The sequence below is a fragment of the Mirounga leonina genome, unplaced genomic scaffold, assembly GCF_011800145.1.
Source record: "Mirounga leonina isolate KUSES-001 unplaced genomic scaffold, KU_Mleo_1.0 Mir_366, whole genome shotgun sequence".
NCBI classification, from domain to species: Eukaryota; Metazoa; Chordata; class Mammalia; order Carnivora; family Phocidae; genus Mirounga; species Mirounga leonina.
In genome coordinates, this window is record NW_023270709.1 from 9,164,491 (window position 1) to 9,182,857 (window position 18,367).

The 18,367-nt window shown below is 43.9% G+C and overlaps 1 long non-coding RNA gene across 2 annotated transcripts in view; it reads right to left on the reverse strand.

The window, feature by feature from the left end:
• Window positions 1-7,901: 7,901 nt before the first annotated feature.
• LOC118027428 overlaps window positions 7,902-18,367 on the reverse strand; it is a 38,479-nt gene continuing 28,013 nt past the window's right edge. The window contains exons 1-4 of one of the 2 annotated variants that reach the window (XR_004683819.1): window positions 17,057-18,086; window positions 12,300-12,434; window positions 10,623-10,718; window positions 7,902-8,685 (exon numbers count right to left, since the gene is read on the reverse strand). This is a non-coding gene — a long non-coding RNA (uncharacterized LOC118027428). Of the gene's footprint in view, window positions 8,686-10,622; window positions 10,719-12,299; window positions 12,435-17,056; window positions 18,087-18,367 lie in introns of those variants that run through there. The other variant, XR_004683820.1, reaches the window with a different exon arrangement.

An 18,367-nucleotide genomic window follows, 5' to 3' on the forward strand; every position in this document is an offset into this window, starting at 1 on the left:
AGGAAGGAAGGAAGGAAGGAAGGAAGGAAGGAAGGAAGGAAGGAAGGAAGGAAGGAAGGAAGACCAATACATACTACAATATGGATGAACCTCAAAAACATCATTAAGTGAAAGAAACCAGGCACATATTATATGATTAGAAGTAGACCATGTGTTGTATGATTCCATTAAGATGAAATGTCCAGAACATACAAATCCATAGAGACAGACAGTAATTCGTGGTTGCGGGGTTGGGGGAGGAGGGAATGGACATGACTACTAACAAGTATGGGATTTCTTTTTAGGGTGATGAAAATGTTCTAAAACTAATTGTGGTGATGGTTGCATAGCTATGTGAATACACTAAAAACCATTCCATTGTACATTTTAATTGACTGAATTACGTGGTGTGTGAATTGTATCTCAATAAATTTGTCCAAAAATAAGTAACCAGAAGAAATGCAGGCCCCCCAGGGACAGGAGCTCCTGCTGAGGGAGCAGCCAAGGTAAAGTAATGGGGATGTAAATGTCCAAGTTTGACCTGTGGGGATAGAGAGCATGGGCCACCAGGCAGGTGACATCAGGGACACATGTGAAATGTGGCATGTTCGGCCCAAGGTCTGACGTGCAGGGAGGACTCAATAAATATTAATTCTTGTTAAACCCCTTACTATTGTCTTATTCTATGCCATCCTTCATCATACTCCTTCCATTTTTCTAGCTCACTTTAGCCATAGCCCATGCATGCAGAGGCCCACGCTATGGAAATGCATGAATACGCATTTAGCTCTATTTATGGTGTGACAAAATTTGTATCTTGTGAAAGGAGTTATGAAACCATCAGGACACACCTCACTTGATGGAGGCGAGTGAGGGATGGACAGAGTGCCTTCTCTTTGTGCAGCAGAAATCACCACAGTCCCCTAGCAGGGTTTGATGTTTGGGGCTGGATGATTCTTGGCTGTGGGGGCTGTCTTGTGCTTAGTAGGTTGTTTGGTCTCTAGCAAAGTAGCATGCCTGGCCTCTACCCACTAGGAGCCAGCAGCACCCCCTCCATTTATGACAATCAAAAATGTCTCCGGACATTGCCAAACGTTCCCTGAGGGCTCTCTTGCTCTCTCTCTCCCCCTCCTTCTCTTTCACACACACACCCCAACCAGTCCATAACTATAGCCCTAAAAGATGTATGCTATAGTGAACTTTGAACTTTAACATCAGAAGGAAGCAGAAGGTCCTTAAGTGGGTCCCAGACTGAAGAGACACCCACCTCCCCACCCCCCATGTGCCCCATCTGTCACATACTACTCCACATCCTACTCCTAGACCCATTCTTAATCTGTCCCCTGTACCACCTCTATATCTGCCCCACTCCCAAACACCCCCAAACAAGCCTACAATCTCTAGCTATGATACTCAGACCTTTGGTCATCTGTCCAAATGTCAGACGACTGAGACCTCAGCAAAGGCTCAGATTCGTGTGTGCTGGGGAAACAGAAAAGCATCACATGGGATAGGAGCTGGGGAGGTGCGTGTATTGGGGCAGAGCCACGGAAGGGGAAGGAAGAGTGACCTGCCATTTATCAAGCCGCTATTTCACGTATCAGGCTTATACTAGCAGTTTCTTACACATTACTGCATTGGATTTTCATAGCAACCTTTCGTAAAAAGTATTTTCCCTTTTTGGTAAATGGAAACATTGAAATTCAGGGAGGTTTTGGTAGGTCACCTAGAAACATGCTAGCCAAAAATCCCTCGCATCCCTGGTATGCACGCAGCTCCTCCCATCAAGAGATGGGGTCTATTTCTCCCTCTCTGGATCTAGATTGGCCTTGTGATGTGCCCTGAGCAAACAATGTAACATTCCGGGACTTCTGAGCCCAGGTCTTAAAGGGACCAGGAGCTTCTGCTTTCTCTCTCTTGGAACCCTAAAGTCGAGGTGCTGTGAGGAGGTCCAAGTAACCTACCCAGAGAGACCACATGGACAAAACCAAGACTGTGGTCAACAGCTCCATCCCAGCCACCAGCTGAATGTAGTAAAATGCATGAACCCAGACAAGACCAGCAGAAAAATCAGTGCTAAGAAATAATACACTCATATGTGAACTAACTTGAATTTAAATAAAATTTCGAAAGAAAAAAAAAAAAGAAATAATACACTCGTGTTTGTTTTAAACCACTAAGTTTTAGTGTAGTTTGTTATGCAGCTATTAATAACTGATACAAGAATTAAATAATTTGCTCAAGATTATACATCCAGAAGCACAGAGGAATCAGAATTTTATATAAGCTTATTTCTATCAAAGCCTCTTTTCTCCCATGAAGGTACACTAATTTGTCCTCTAAGACGTGGAACTATCTACTGGGTTGGGGTGAAATCATGTGTGAGGGTTAACTGAACACAAAGGATATCAAAGAACTCAACAGTTGACAATAGGTATACCTCCTAGTGAAAAAGTAACAAAAGAGTAACTATGGATAAGATTTGACTATGGAAAAGTTATACTCATTAGCTCCATTTGTGGAAACTGTTGATATTGATACCTAATCTATATGCAGCACGTATTATTTAAATATAATTAATAATGGGGTGGCAGTAAATTCTAAATATGTACACGTCTATTTCCAAGTTAGCAACTTTGACCTTTGAAAAGGAAGAGGAAACATTGGTTCATAGGTTAATCATATGTATATGCACCTCAGTATTTTTAGCACCTGATGGCAAAGTCAGAATGCTCATTTCCTATCTTCCCTAATCATTATCCCTATGGCAAGGGGAAGGCAAGACCTGTTGGGTCCTCCCCACAGCACACCCCACCCCCCAAGTAACATTCAAGCTTCCTCCATTCAAGATCAGAGCTAGAAAATAAGGAAGCCTAGGGTCCTAGGCTTAATACAGCCCCTGACTTCGAGTTTGAACACACTAAGAGCAAATGAGATCAGACCACTCCCCGAAACTCAGGTCACCTCGCTCACTGTATAATCAAACTTCTGTGGATCAGGTCCTTAATCCCATCAGTGGTGTGACAGTAAATGGTAAACATTCAATAACTGCCTCTTTTGGAGGAAAAAAAAAAAAAAAAGCTCTGATGTACAGCATTTGCTGTTTCTGTGGTATCCATACTCCCACCATGGCCAACTCCAACCTACCAACGTGACATTCACCAGCATGCCAAATTCATGAAAAGTTAACACTCAGCTCTCTCCTGTATGACCAGCCCCAGCTCAGCACTGACACCCCACCCACCCATGTGCACAATATTATATCCATTAAGATTCTGTTCAGCTGTCAGTGATAGAAAGCTCTGAAAGATAGTGGTTTAACAGAGGAATTTATTTCCTCTCTTTTATGTAAAACAAGTCCAGAGGTAAATCACCTCGGGCTACCATGGTAGTCCCATACCATGACCCAGAACTTAGCCTCCTCTGCCTCTTGGTTCTGCCGTCCCTAGGAGACGGCCCTCCTCTTTATGGTTGGAGACACCTACCCATCCAAGTTTGAGTACGCAAAATGGAAGACATTGCAGAAATATACGCCTGCTCTTAAGGGGGCTTCCTAGAAATTTCACCAAAGATTTTGTGATGTCTCATAGGCTAAAACATAGTCACGTGGTTAGATCCAGCTGCGAGGAATCCTGGGAGAGGTAGTTTTTTAGTTGCGTGCCCAGGTGAAAGTCAGCATTCTGTTACTATGAGGGAAGAAGGATGAAGTAAGAAACTCGCTGTCTCTGCCGCCGCAGCCACCACAGACACGGCTGCCATTTATGGCTCTGCCCGCGTCTTACACCAAGCTCTTTATCCATGTTATTTCAGGGTTTTTTGGCCACAGTTCTCAAAGTGTAGTGGTACCAGAGAAATGAATGAATACAGATGAGCATCTTTTAAATTTTTTTATTTATTTTAATGTGGGGGAAAAAAAAGTACACCAAATGTCATTTCAGATACTTTTGCTTAGAATTAGGGTAAGGTAGGTAATAACTTTTTAACTTAAACGGGTATTAAGTTCCAGAAAAATGAAGTAAATAATAGTATGGGTGATCTGAGGATATGGGGGAAATTCTTAGGGTAATGCCCCCATGCCTGAGATTTGAGGAACACTGAGATAGCTGTCATTGTCCCCACTTCCCAGAGGAGGAGCCTGAGGCTCACGGAAGTGACGTAACTTGCTCAAGTTCACACACAATTATGTCGGTAGGTTTGACAACCTCACTTTTGAACAATGACTAACATCCCCTAATATTGCATTTGAGAATAACTGTGATGCAAGTTCTAGTACTTTTGGTAAAATCCTTTTCTATACACATATAAGTTTTAATTTTAATCTTTTTTACGTAACTATGAACATAAGGTTATATAAATGCAGCTAAATAATGTATATATAAATTACATAAATTTATATATAATGCAACTAAAAACCCAATTTACTAATACTTTTCGGAGGATTCTGTGGGGTGTCTCCAGGGAGCCCAGTGTCTCCAGAGACGATACCTGACAACGGCTATCAGCTCACAAAGTCCTCTTGATGTCCTTCGGGGCTGGATTGCACAACAAACAATGGTGATGCATTTCTTAAAAATTAGAACAGATTCTGGGAAATGGAGGACAAATTAGGGGAACGCAATACATTACTAACACAACTGATGTAACACAGCATGGGCCTAGGGAAGAAAACATAAATTAGAGTAAATAAGTTATTCTCATGTAACTTTATTTGGAAATAAGAGACTTATGAACATTAACATGCAAATTCATGCCAGATATGCAAATTGTGTCCAAATATATGTAAAATGTGCCCACATATATGCAAATTTGTTTTCTAAGCTAAGACCTCGGAAAACAAATATACATATATGTATGTGTATATTTTCTTTTTTAAATCGACAGTAATTCTGTCGCATGTCACAGTTTTCCCATTCGTGCCTTACCAGCTTGTCCTTTATACAGTGCTAAAGGCAGCTGAAACACCGGCAGGATACAGCGTCTGAAGTAAGCTACGGGGTCTGAGTGACCAAAAGACCACACACTGTTGGAGGTCTCAGGAACTCTGGACAGTCCCTGGAGGTGAGGCCTCTACACTCAGAGAGGGGGAACAAAGCAAGGTCGCAGATCATCCTTGTCCGTGGAGCTTCTTTCAAAGTAGACAGATGCCTTCTATCTGTCCAGGTTTGTTTGTGTACCATTCTGTTTGGCGGAGAGAGAGGGATGGGACAAGGGTTCAAGGTCCCTTGGCCTCTAAGAGTGGCAGAAGCCTCCAGATCAATCTGTTTTTCACTGGTGGGTGAATGAACCTAGGATTGATATACTGACAGGGAGGGTGTGGGAGATGGAGGGAGGTAACATAGGAGGGGGATTGCTGAAGGGTGGGACGGAGGTAGAGGGGAATATTTCTGTTTCTGGTTAACACTTTGTACTGTATCATTATAGGGGGGGAAATGCAACCTTAAAACAGCCTCAACTAATTGTGAGCGGGGATATGTAAAATGATATGATACTGCTTGGCCTCTGGATAGTGCCCTGCTGTATTTCTACATGTGACATGTTATAAATAAGGCCCAAACCAAACCATAAAACTTGAAGAAAAAATGGGGAGGAGAGAAGCTGTTGTTCATGCCTAAAACCCACCCTGTGCACATGCAAAACAGATGAGCTAAGAGAGACCCAGCTCAAAATCATCTCTTCATAATGTAAATCTAAGAATGGTTTCCAGATGGAATCTGAGATACATAGCTTATCATTACATCAAGGAGTAGGCCCTCTTTTGACCACATCCAAATGAATCACTGAGCCACAAGTCTATGCATGGGCAAGTTTGGCTTTTTCAGTTTGCCTGGAACGTTCCTGGTCCTGCCACTGTGATTCCCAGACTCTCCCCTGGGCTAGTCTTTGAGATTACGTTGAACGACTTGGAACCAGGCAACATTTCAGGCTTGTGACAATTCCAAACTTCTTCCTGCCTCGTGGTAGCATCCCTCCTGGCCACCTTCCTCATTTTATTTTCCCCAGGCTTGCCAAGTGGGACAGGAAATTACATCACAACATCATGTTGCCATCTCCAAAGTGTTAGGTTTCCCCCTTCCTCTCCAACCCTGAAATTGCAGAAAACTCTAAGTAGTGGTAACCTAGGCTGGTAAGCAGCACTGGGAATTTAAGACAGATTGAGCATTGGAGAGCATGTAAAGACTTGGCTGCAAGTGACAGAAAGTTCAAAATGACAGGGGCTCAAACAATAAAGGAGCTTATCGATCTCTCCCGTAAAACCACAATGGAGGTAGACAGTCTATGGCTCACAGAGAGCCTTCCCAAAGCTGCAGAGACTCAGGATCTTTCCCTCACTGCTTCCATTTCTCAGCACAAGGTTGCTATAGCTCGTCCAGCAGAGCTGGTTGCATTCTAGACATCATATCCATAGCCCAGCCCACAATTGTGATGGATTGTTTTTAATCCAGTGAATCACCCCTTCTGTGTCTACACACCTTTGTGATGTCAAGGACACTGCCTCTCCTTCCATCAAGACCAGGAGTCTATTTCTCCATCCTTGAATCCAGGTTGACCCAATAAAGTTGGCAGAACTAACGGTGTATGAATAAGGGCCTAGACCTTACGGAATCATGATGTTTCCTCTCTCTCTCCCCCTTGAAGCCCTGAGAACACCGTGTTGTGATAAAGCCCATCTAGCCTGTGGGAGAATGAGACTCTTCGTGGAGAAGAAGCGAGGAGCCCCAGCTGCCTGACATGACAATGAGGCCCTCTTAGATCTTGTGGCCCAACTAGGACATCCCATGAGATAAGCTAAGAAACCTCCCAACTCATGGAATGGCAAAAAATAATAAATTGTAGTGGTTTGGGCCACTAATTTTTGGAATGGATTGGTGCACAGCAATAGATAAGCTGAAAGAACAGTGAACAAAAGGCAAAGAAGAGACCAAAAGCATGTGCACTGCTATCTTTGATGGAACTGTACATAAGCTTCCAGGCAACATGGCTATTTTTATGTTTGGGGCCACAGTCAGTTGCAAGGGGAGTTGAGGAGTGTGGTCTCTATCAGGGCTGCCTGATGCCCAGCTCACAACAGTAGCAGCAATGACTATGGGGAGATCTGATATCAGGGTTAACAGTGAGCACTCTGAGATGGCGGGGAGAGTGGGAAATAGCAAATATACAGCATTTTCCATGAATATCACAGATCTTATTAAAGCTAGAAAGGTAATTTTAAGATTATTTTTCCTTTGAAATTGAAATTCTCTCCAGCTCAGAATAAGAGAAGGTAAATGAGAACACCTTCCAAAAATATGCTACACCTCTGAGACATAAAAAGAACTCAGACCTGCCATCCAGAGGAAGGGAGGGTGGGAGGAAGGCACAACTTAGTGGTAAAGATGAAGGTCACCGATGATGGGACCAATCATCCTCAGTCCATGTTGGAAAACAAGCCGACACTTAGGTGACACATAGGGAAACATTTCTGGTACTCCAGGCTCTTAGATCCTGGAAGGGGTCAACAAGTGATATTATTGGAATCTTTCTCTTGCTTTGTAAGACTTGGATAGGTTCTCAGCCGCCTTTGAGACTTTGAATTTCATTTCACCAAGTGCACTAGAGAGTGAACTGCAGAATTCTAGAGGTCTCTTTGAGCCTTTCACTCCCATGAAATAGAAAAGTCCATTTGTGAGTGTGTATGCAGGTCTATCATATGCCCAGCACAATCCTGGGCACTCTGGGGGAAAAAGAGGATAGGCATCTGCACTCAGAATGCTTATGATCTACTTAGAAAAGCACTTTTTAAAAAAAGATTTTATATATATTTATTTGAGCGAGAGAGAGCACAGTGGGGGGGCGGGGGGGCGGGCAGAGGGAGAGAGAGAAACAGACTCCTCCCCACCACCACCATTAAGCAGAACTCAATCCTAGGACCTGACTGAGATCATGACCTGAGCTGAAGGCAGATGCTTAACCAACTGAGCCACCCAGGCACCCCAAAAAGCCCTTTCTGTGGTTCTCAGCACACAAGCCCAAAGAAAGTTCTCAGAGTTGGGAGAGATGTCCCAGCTCTCCTGCACATAGCCAAGTCATGACAATAAGTGAAGTTCTCTTCTTTTACAAGAAATATCTGCCCTCGGCACAGTCCCGCTTTACTCCAATAACCTGGAAGATCCCCTAATTTACCAGGAACCCCCTAACTTTGGGGCACATGAAGACCTTTCAGGGGTACAGCGTGGATAGTCTTAAAAGAATCAACTTTCAGATTTTCAGTTTCCATATGTGCTCTTTCCTAAAGCGGTCGGGCTAAGAAGGTGCTGGAGTTCCCTATAGCCTTTCTTCACTTTGTGAAAGAAAGGCATGCCCCTCCACTCTTACACGTCTTACCATGATTCATTATCCTATGATGGGAAAACTTCAGGGCAGCCAACAAAAGGGAAGCCTCCTAGGATGAGTAATAAAGGTTCTGTCCCCCCACAGGGATTTCGGGATTTCCCTGGTTTAGACATTCACTCCTTTGCTTGTTAAGGGAAAGCCCATTATTTAAACTGGGTATTTGGCCCATTTGGGGATGTCTGAATTCACTTAGATGGTACAGCAGAGAAATGGGAATAAAAACAGCTTTTCATCGACAGACATCTCTTCTACTTTGTCACCTCTGTCAAAGAAGGAAAGAGAGAAAGAGAAGGGGGAGAAAGAGAGGAAGAAAAATCACTGTTGTTGAGGTTTGTCCTATGAGAAAAAAATCAAGAAGAACATTGGTAAGAATTATTTAATGCTAAAAAATACTTTTTTCTTCACATTTTCAAATGCAAGAAATTCTTTGCAGCTATTCTTAAGACTTATCCCTAGGAGGTATCATTAGCTGAGAAGAAAAGCATATTCAAATAGCTAAAGCCATATAATAACTATTGGTCATTTTAACTGTAACTGGAATGTCCAAGATACATTAGCTAAAGCCCTAAGATCAAAGTTTCATGTGATTTCTTTCAGATTTGCTGTGTTGTTTAGTAAAATAGTTTAAAACATCTTCTTACCAATTTGATAATTAAGATCTTATCCCAGAATAGGGAATAGAATACTTTCTATCCGATTCTATGAGGCCAGCATTACCCTAATACCCAAACCAGAAAAACACACTACAAGAAAACCACAGACCAATATCTCTCAAAAACATAGATGCAAAAATCCACACCAAAATATTAGCAAATCGAATCCAACAATGTATAAAAAGAATTATACACTCAACCAAGTGGGATTCATCCAGGCATGAAAGGCTTGTTCAACAATTCAAAAAATAATTAATGTCATCATCAACAGATTAAAAGAGAAAAATTGCACAATCTTATCAATAGATACAGAAAAAGCATTTGACAAAATCCAACACCCATCCATGACTTTTAAAAACTCAGTGAACTGGGAATAGAGGGGAACTTCCTCAACTTGATAAATAGTCCTACAAAATTCCTACAGCTAACAGCATACTTAATGATGAGAAATTCAAAGCTTTCCCACAAAGATCAGGAACAAGAAAATGATGTCCCCTCTTACCACTCCTTTTCAACATCATACTAGAAGTCCTAGCTAATGCAACAAGGCAAGAAAAGGAAATAAAAAGTATCCAAATTGGTAAGGAAGAAATAAAATTGTCTTCATTTGCAGATGACATGATTATCTATGCAGAAAATCTGAAAGAATTGACAAAAAAACAACCAAACAAAAAATTCCTATGCAATTATATGAGTTATCTATGTGTGTGTATATGTATGTATATATATATACACATATATAAAGAACTAACATGCAATTATATAAAAGTCAATCACTTGCCTATATACCAGCAATGAATAAGTGAAATTTGAAATTAAAAACATAAAGCCGTTTACATGAGCACCCCCCAAAATGAAATACTTAGTATAAATCTAACAAAATATTCTCCCTATAATGTGACTTTGAAGTTCTTCACATCAGAGCTGATTGTATTTTCCCACCCTTAAGTATGGGCTGGTCTTGGGACTTGCTTTGGCCAGTGGAATGTGGCAGAAGTGACAATGAGTCCATCTGGAAGCTATGCATGAGAGGCTTTGTTTGGTCATAACCACTCTTGCTTGGGATCCTGCCCAGCAGCCCCAGGAAGAAGCCCAGGAGAGCTCATCGGAGAGCTAGAAACCATGTGCACCAGACACAGGGCATCCCAGCTGACCAGATGGCTGGCTCCGGACCTGTGAGCCATCCCACCCATGCCAGCTGACCCCTTCTAGAACAACTCAGCCAGCCCACAGACTCTTGAGCTTATTGTTTACAGCCTGTGACTATTTGTTACACACCATTCTTGAGGCAAGAGAAAGCTAATATATCTTCTTTTGACAAATTCTCTACTATTTATTGTGATGCTAACTCAATTCGTGGGGGGGGGGGGTCTTTTTAACATTTAGCCACTTGCCGTAGGAAATAAAACAAATATGACATTGCAATTTGCACACACAGTCTTGATAATTAGGAGACCAATAAAAGACTTTCAAACATAAAAACATATTACATTAGGATAAAAATCTGAGAAGAAATAAAATAGAAAATGGAATTCAAAGAGGAAAAAAGGAAGATGAAAAGTGTCTGAATGTTAACGATAACAGTTCATGTGATTTAAAATGCAACAGGTATAAGGGCACCTGGTTGAGTCAGTCGGAAGAGTGAGCAACTCTTGATCTTGAGGTCGTGAGTTCAGGCCCCATGTTGGGTGGAAAGATTACTTAAATAAATAAAAACTTAAAAAAAAAAGAAAAGGAAGATTAAAATGCAACAAATATCAAATCATTACCGCATTTAAATTCCATTTGGCCCATATTTTAAAGACATGTAACATTTTTACTTTAAAATGTCAACATTTTACAATATGCCAAAAATTACATCCTTGGCAACTATTTGAACTTATGATAAAAAAAAATTGTCATAAGGTGTTGACTTACAAACATCGGGGAGGGTTTTTTTCAAAATTCCTTTAGGAGGTACGCAAGCTAAAATTCTTGACAACTGCTCTTCTAGAAAACCCACTTGCATAGTCCCTATTTAGCAGGTGAAATGTATCTATTGTGTATCTCATGTAGCTCTCTGTGTGGATGTGTAAATATAATCTTATATGCATGACATTCTTAGGCACCTATGCATACAGATTTATATCGATGTGTCATTTTAGCCAGAGCTATGTATTTCTATTTAAATGTATAGTTTCTCTGTGGCCCATCAGCCACACCTGCTATATCTTTTCGTTTTCTTGAATAGAGATGGAATGACTCTTGGTCCCGGAGATTGAAGGAAAAGGAGAGCATAGAAGCCCAGCTGGGAAGCAGAACAAGGTTATGGAAACAGAAGGGGTTTATTCCCTCAGAAGATGCTGGGATGCACGTGAACAAAAGATCTCAGTCCACAATAATTTGTAATTTGTATCTGGTTGTGCATAAGACCGACAAAGTTCCATATTTTTAAGGAACTTATATTCCAGTAGGTGTCCAGAAATCCAAAACGGAGACACACAAACAGTTCTGGAAGCCCCACCAGAGAGACTCTAGATTAAAGTTAGGGAGGACTCTGTTCCCCAGTAGTTGCTGTTCCATGCCTCTGAACCTCTCAGCACATGCTATTCTCTGCTGAGAATGTTCTTATCTCTTCTTATTATATTTCATCTTATTTATTGGAGTAGATAATATATTTACATCGTTCAAAAATCAAAATGATAAAGATTAAGGAGGGCATGTGATGTGATGAGCACTGGGTATTATACGCAACTGATGAATTATTGAACACTACATCTGAGACTAATGATATACTCTATGTTGGCTAATTGAATTTAAATTTAAAAAAAAAAAGATAACAAATGATTGAGAAGGCTTGCTCGCACTCTGACCTGATCCTCTCCTTTCCCACTACCTACCCCCCTCCCTACTGGGGAATAATCACTTTTATTTACTCTTTATCTTTCTAATCTTTCTGCAAATACAGGAAATATGGATATATACTCTCTCTCCCCCTCACTTTCCTTAAACAAAATGTAACCAACTATATATGCTCAATGCTCATTGCTTCTTTTTTTTTTTTTTCTTCACTTAATAGCATATTCTGGAGAGTTTTTTCCAGCAGTGCACAGACAGCAACCCCTTTCTGTTTCCGGCTGTGTAGTATTTCACTGTAGGGAGGTTCATAGATTATCCAGCCCTCTATAGATGGACACATGGGTTCCAGAATTCCACTCCTATAAGCAATACATCCTTCCATACTTGTGCAGGCGCTTCTGGGAGATAAATTCCCAGAAGTGTTGCCCCACCTTTCCTTCCTGGCAAACTCTTACTCACCTTTTGACACCCACGGCCCAGGAAGCCAGAAATAAGAAGAGGCTTGCCCAGAGAGCTACAGAAGTATGTCTGCTTTCTCTATTAGCTGGGAGCATCTTAAGGGTATGGATCCCTCTTTGTTCACCCTCTACACTCCTGTGAATAAAAAACAATGTTCAAACTTGGGTTTCTTAAGAAACTCTGGAAAGACAGCCTCTAGAAGAGAAGTAAACCCTTTCTCTAGGTACCAATTAGTGCTTACCACTATGAAATCTGTATTTGTATCTAAAAATTAGAAACCCAAACAGTGAAGAAATTCAGAACACACAGCAAATCCTAATGACCCACTCTTCCAGATACAATTCATTCCTTAAGCTCATGTCTTAAAGCATGAGCTTAAGATAAAAATCTTAAATATGGATGCATAAACTACATTTTGAATGTTCTTATATTGTGATATTAATGGAAGTTATCAAATGATCAAGTAAATAAGAGAAAATGCACAATACAGCTCTATAGTTATCTCAGCATAGAGAGACAAAGTATGAACAAACAAACATGTGGATTCTGTCTATATAATAATAATAGCTAATATACATCAAATATTTACTATGTGTCCAATCACTGTTCTGTTTTGAAATGTATTTCTCATTTAATGGTCTCTAAAAAAAAAAAACTGCACAATTATTATTATTATTCCCAGTTTATAAATTTGGAAACTGAGGCACAGATAGGTTAAGAATCTTGTCACACAGCTAGCAAGCAGCGGAGCTGGAATTTGAAGCAATCAGTCCAACTGGAGAGTCCATGTCCTTTTTTTCAACACTGTTTGTTCTTGTGTGTGAGCGTGTGTGTGTGTGTGTGTACTTTCCATGGTAGATTAGTTATGAGTGGGTTCATAAGTTTCAGAAAATCTAAAATAACTGGTTTGTTACAAATACAAGTCGGTACGTCTCCCACAGTAAAGAAGACAGGTAAGCAGACCAGACTTGTAACAATGGCCACAAACCTCAGGAGCCCAGGCTCCTTATCAACATAGAGCTTCTGCATTATAGCCCAAAATGTCTACTGCACTCCAAACACCACATCCACATTCCAGCCCATGGCAAGAAAGAAGTGAAAATAAGAGTGCACCCCTTCTCTTGACTACTACTTCCCAGAAGTTGATCATGGTATTTCCACTTTCAGTTCAATGTCCACAGTTTTACCCCCTGGCCACACCTAGTTCCAAGGAAGGTTGGGGAGAGGAGCCCTTGTTCCATGGAAAGGCATGCTAAAAACATTGGTTTTCAGTACTAAGGAAAAAGCGCAAGGTGGATACTAAGGAATAACTAGCAAATTCTACTACACACAGGAACTGAGAAGCATAAAACCATGGAATCCCAGTGTGAAAAAGAGTGTTTTAAATTATCTAATAAAAATACTTCTCTGATGCTTAAGTATTCCTGTCCATTGGTGTCCCCCCGCATCACCCCCATAAAAAGAGGCCTGAGGCAACCCATTTGACGTTTGGACAACGTTTCCCTCAGTCCAGCTCACATCCAACTGGCCCTATGTCAGCCTCTCGAAACTAAGCCCAGTTGCCCTGATAATTCAGGTATTTGGAGAGAGCTATGCAACCCCTACCACCCCCAGACTCCTCCAAGTGCCCTCTGTGCTTCCAAAACGCCTTTTCTGTCACCTTCCCAGGGTGCTCACAGCACTCTCTAGGTGTCTAATCCAGACCTGGACGTGAAGTCCTGGGTGTGGCCTCGCAGAGTCAGAGGAGGATTACAACTATCAGATAATTGGCATCCGTGAATATACTTCTAGAACGGCTTCTCAGATTGCTTTAGGATTTTTGACGATGGCTTTACACTTTTCACTCAGGTGGTGTTTATCACCTACTCAAGCTACATATCCCCAATTTAATCTTTGCAGTTGATTTTTTGGCTTTGACATAGAACCTTATATGGCTCCCTATTTACCTTCTCTTAGGGATAGGGCCTCTTGGCTTGCACCTACAGAGATAGTTTTAAATCCTGAGTCTATCCATCCACAAATCATCTATCCCTCCCACCTCCATCTGTAATGTGGGTAATAACTCTCCGTAGCTTCACCTCTGTCAAGGAGCAGAACATTGCCCAGGGCAGGGCCAAGGTCAGTGCTACATGATATACCCCTGAAATCCTCCCTCTGGGTGACTTTGATCCATTAAGCAGCCCTTTCTGTGGCAACAAGGAAAACCGGTTTGGGTGTGCGTTGCCGCCACGGTGACATCCAAGCAGGCAGCTAAGAGCCCCTGGGACTTGGCTTTTGGCAGCATCTGCTACCAGAGCTTTTCCTTCAACAGTCAGAAGACTTCCCAAGCCCTTTGGCGTCCGGATCCAGCGGTTGGGAGACAGCATTCATTCGTGTATCTGTGCATTCATTGTCCGTTTGTAAAACACCTATTGTGGTCCTCTATGAGCCAGAATGCTACTGTCTGAGAATAAAGGTCAACAGGCACAATACCTGCCCTCAAGGACCTTCTCTGCCTGATGGAAAGTAAGCGTACAGCCAGGATGACTCTATTATGACTCAAGTCAGGCCATGCCATTCCTCTGCTCAGTACCCTACACGGATTCTCATGCCTCTCAGACAAAGGCCAAGGCCCTTCTCAAGACCCTCACTGCCCTCCCCTCACTTGCCCCCTCCCATCCTCCTCCTCTCTCCACTTTCTCTCCCCTCCAGCCACACCAGCCTGGTCTTCCAACACACCAGACAGATGTGCCCTTGCCTTCCATCTTTGTATTTATGTTTCCTTGGTCTAGAATGCTCTTCCCCCAAATACCTACATGGCTTCGTCCCTCCCTTCCTTCAAGCCTTTACCCAAAACCACCTACACAATGAGGCCATCTTTGGTCACCCCATCTAGAATGTCAATACTCCCAGAGTATTTCATTTCCTCCTGCTTGATTTATTTTTTCACCTGACGGTATCTTCCTCTCTAATATTCCTAGTCTACTTTTTAATCTTGTTTCATTTCTATTTCCTCCACTAGCCTGTAAGCCTCTGGGAGCATCAGGGAGCTTTGTATTTTTTATTTATTTTTTTTAAATATTTTTTTAAAGATTTTATTTATTTATTTGAAAGAGAGAGAGACAGAGCACAACCAGGGGGAGAGGCAGAGGGAGAGGGAGAAGCAGACTCCCCTCTGAGCAAGGAGCCCAATGTGGGGCTCGATCCCAGGACCCCGGGATCATGACCTGAACCGAAGGCAGCCGCTTAACCAACTGAGCCACCCAGGCATCCCCCAATTTTTTTTAAAATCCAGACCTCTTAGTCGAGTGACTGATCTGTAGAATGAATGCATGCATGAATGAATATGCAATGTCAATATAACATGGTGTGTCTTATAAAGGAGGAATTCTGGAGAGCCACGAAAGCACATAGAAAAGGCTCCTAATCCAGTCTTGAGAAGTCGAGTGGCTTTCCTGAGAACTGTGGAATAAGAGTAGGCCAGGCGAGGAGCAGAGAGAAAGGTCATTCCAGGAAGAGGAAACAACTCGACTCTGGGAGGGAGGCGCAGGCGCCTGGGGAATGTGATGTGCTTGGAAGCCACATGTAGTCAAACATGGCATGGGAGCATAAGGAGGGCTCGAACCCGGCAGAAGCTTCCAGCAAACCATGCAAAGGTGTTCAGAATCCATCCAGAAAACTCAAGGAGCCAAAGAAGCAAATGGCAAAGTGCCATCACCAGATGGGTATTTTAGGAACACCAGAGTGTAGAAAACGGGTTGGAGGGGGAGCCGGGCAGGGGACAAGGACACCAGTTGCAAAGATGGTTCAATAATCCCATTGAAAGAAGATAAGGATGAATTAGGGCAGGGGCTGGCAAACGTTTTCTGTGAAGGGCCAGAGAGTAAATATGGGGGGCATATTCAACTCTGCCATCGAAGCCAAAAATTAGTGAGGTGGAGTATGCCAATGAAGGGGCGTGGCTATCTTCCCAGACAACCTTATTTACAAGCCAGACCCGGCCTGCAGGCTGTAGGTCACTGACTCCTGAACTGGGCGTAATAGAGAGAAGGGGATATAAGAATGATGCAGAGGTAGAGCCAGGAGAACTGGGGGTTAACTGGCTGTGGGTGGGGGTGGGGAGAAGGAGGGCCTCCAGGACTCCCAGCGCCCAGCGCACACCCCCAGGAGAACAGGCTGACCGTGGGTCCACCTAGGCGGATCTCTGTATTCTATTTCCAATCTGAAAGACCCCAAGAACTCAGTGCAAAGTTGTGCAACGGTCCAGAGAAGAGCAATCAAAATTGGAATGATGGGGAGAAAGGTCTCCCTGGGCCTTGAATTTAGGGATTCCTCCCACCCATGCCTTACAGCAACAGCAACGACTGACCTTGCCGTCCTCCTCGGAAACGGCTCCCTTCACCTGTCGCCCACAGGCTGCTTTTTCACCCTCCTCTGCCAAGTCCCCTCGGTGATGCCCCCCATTCTCCCTCCCACCTAAAGCCTCTCCAAGGCAGATAATACTGCGGGAAGGCAGCTCAGTGAGCCCCGCTGAGAATCAGAAAGTGTCCAGGTGCAGGTGTGGCGGGAGGGAGACAGTTGCCAGAGAACAGGGTATCCCTGGAGGTGAGAGTGGTGTAAGAGGGAGAACTAGGGTGTGGCTCCTGGGTCTTTCCAGAGATGAGGAGATGCTAAATTCACTAAAGGATGCACAGAAGACAGCCGAGGTAAAATAGCAATAACGATAAAGTAAAACCAGCTGCCAAGTGACCAAGCAACGGGCTCCATGTATGACTTACTCCCCCAGTGGTGGGTGGCCCGCCTTCGCCTGGGAGGCAGGCAGGCATGTCCTTGAGCAGTGGACAGGAAGCAGGAAGAAGGCACATCTCCAGAAGTGGCTCCTTTTCAACAGTTTTAAAGGTCATGTGCTAACCTGACAGTTGCCAAGCCTCTGATGAAAACGCTCCCAGGACGCATTGTGCAAGTGAGCTCTGGAGACCCACAGCTCCGTGGGCAGAGGACGGCCTTGGATGGGGGCCTGCTCCCCGCCACGCCAGGCATGGCTGCCGCCCCCCACTTCCCTGGGCCGCCCCCCGACCCCGCGGCCCTACCACCCCCAGGTCAGAGCCCGGCCAGAAGACAGATGGCAGAGGGGCACTGAACGGGCAGCGGTGAGCGGGACCGGGCCCCGCGCCAACCACCAGCAGCCGGGCGACTTCTCAGAGCAGGTAGCATGACAGCGACGCAGCGGGCCCGCCCGTGACTTGTGGCCCACAGTGGGCTTTAGGGATTGCAGGAGCAGGCCCAGCCTCAGACGACCTTTCCCCACTGGCAGGGCGCTGGGCGGGCACGGACGGCTGCCCGCACACACAGCAAGTCTGCATGTGGTTAGAGTGTAAATGTGCACCACGGATTTGAAAATACAGCGACAGGAGGAGTAAAACCAGACTCTCTGCTTGTCTTGGATCCATTCTGTGCTGTACAGGGTTCAAAAGGAACTTACAGTGCCTGAAGAGGCCATCTGCCCCAGCCCCAGCCTCAGGGCCCGCAGGCTGAGAATGTCTGCCAGGCCCACCGCACCCGCAGCCTCGGCTCCCTCCCCCACGCCACCCCCTGCACCTGGCCCTCCTCCTCCTCCTCTCCCTCCTCCTCTCTCAGGCTGCTCTACCTGCACGGAGCTCCCTCCCGGCCTGACAGCCAGGGGCCTCCTCCATCATCCAGCCTGTCCTACAGCCTGGATCTGCCGGGCTCCTGAGAGGCGGGGAGCAGATCCAGCCAAGCAGGGCTTCTTCCCAACAGCTGAGGAAAGGCTGGAAGCTACATGGTACTGCTACACACACACACACACACACACACACACTCCATACATACGGACAAACACATACACACGGGGACACACACACGGCCACACACACATACACATGCACATATACATACGCATACATAACACGGCCACACACATATACACAGACATATAAACACACATATATACGTACACACACACACTCTCTACATACATATACATGCGGACAAACATATACACGGGGACACACACACGGCCACACACACATGCACATATACATATGCATACATAACACGGCCACACACAT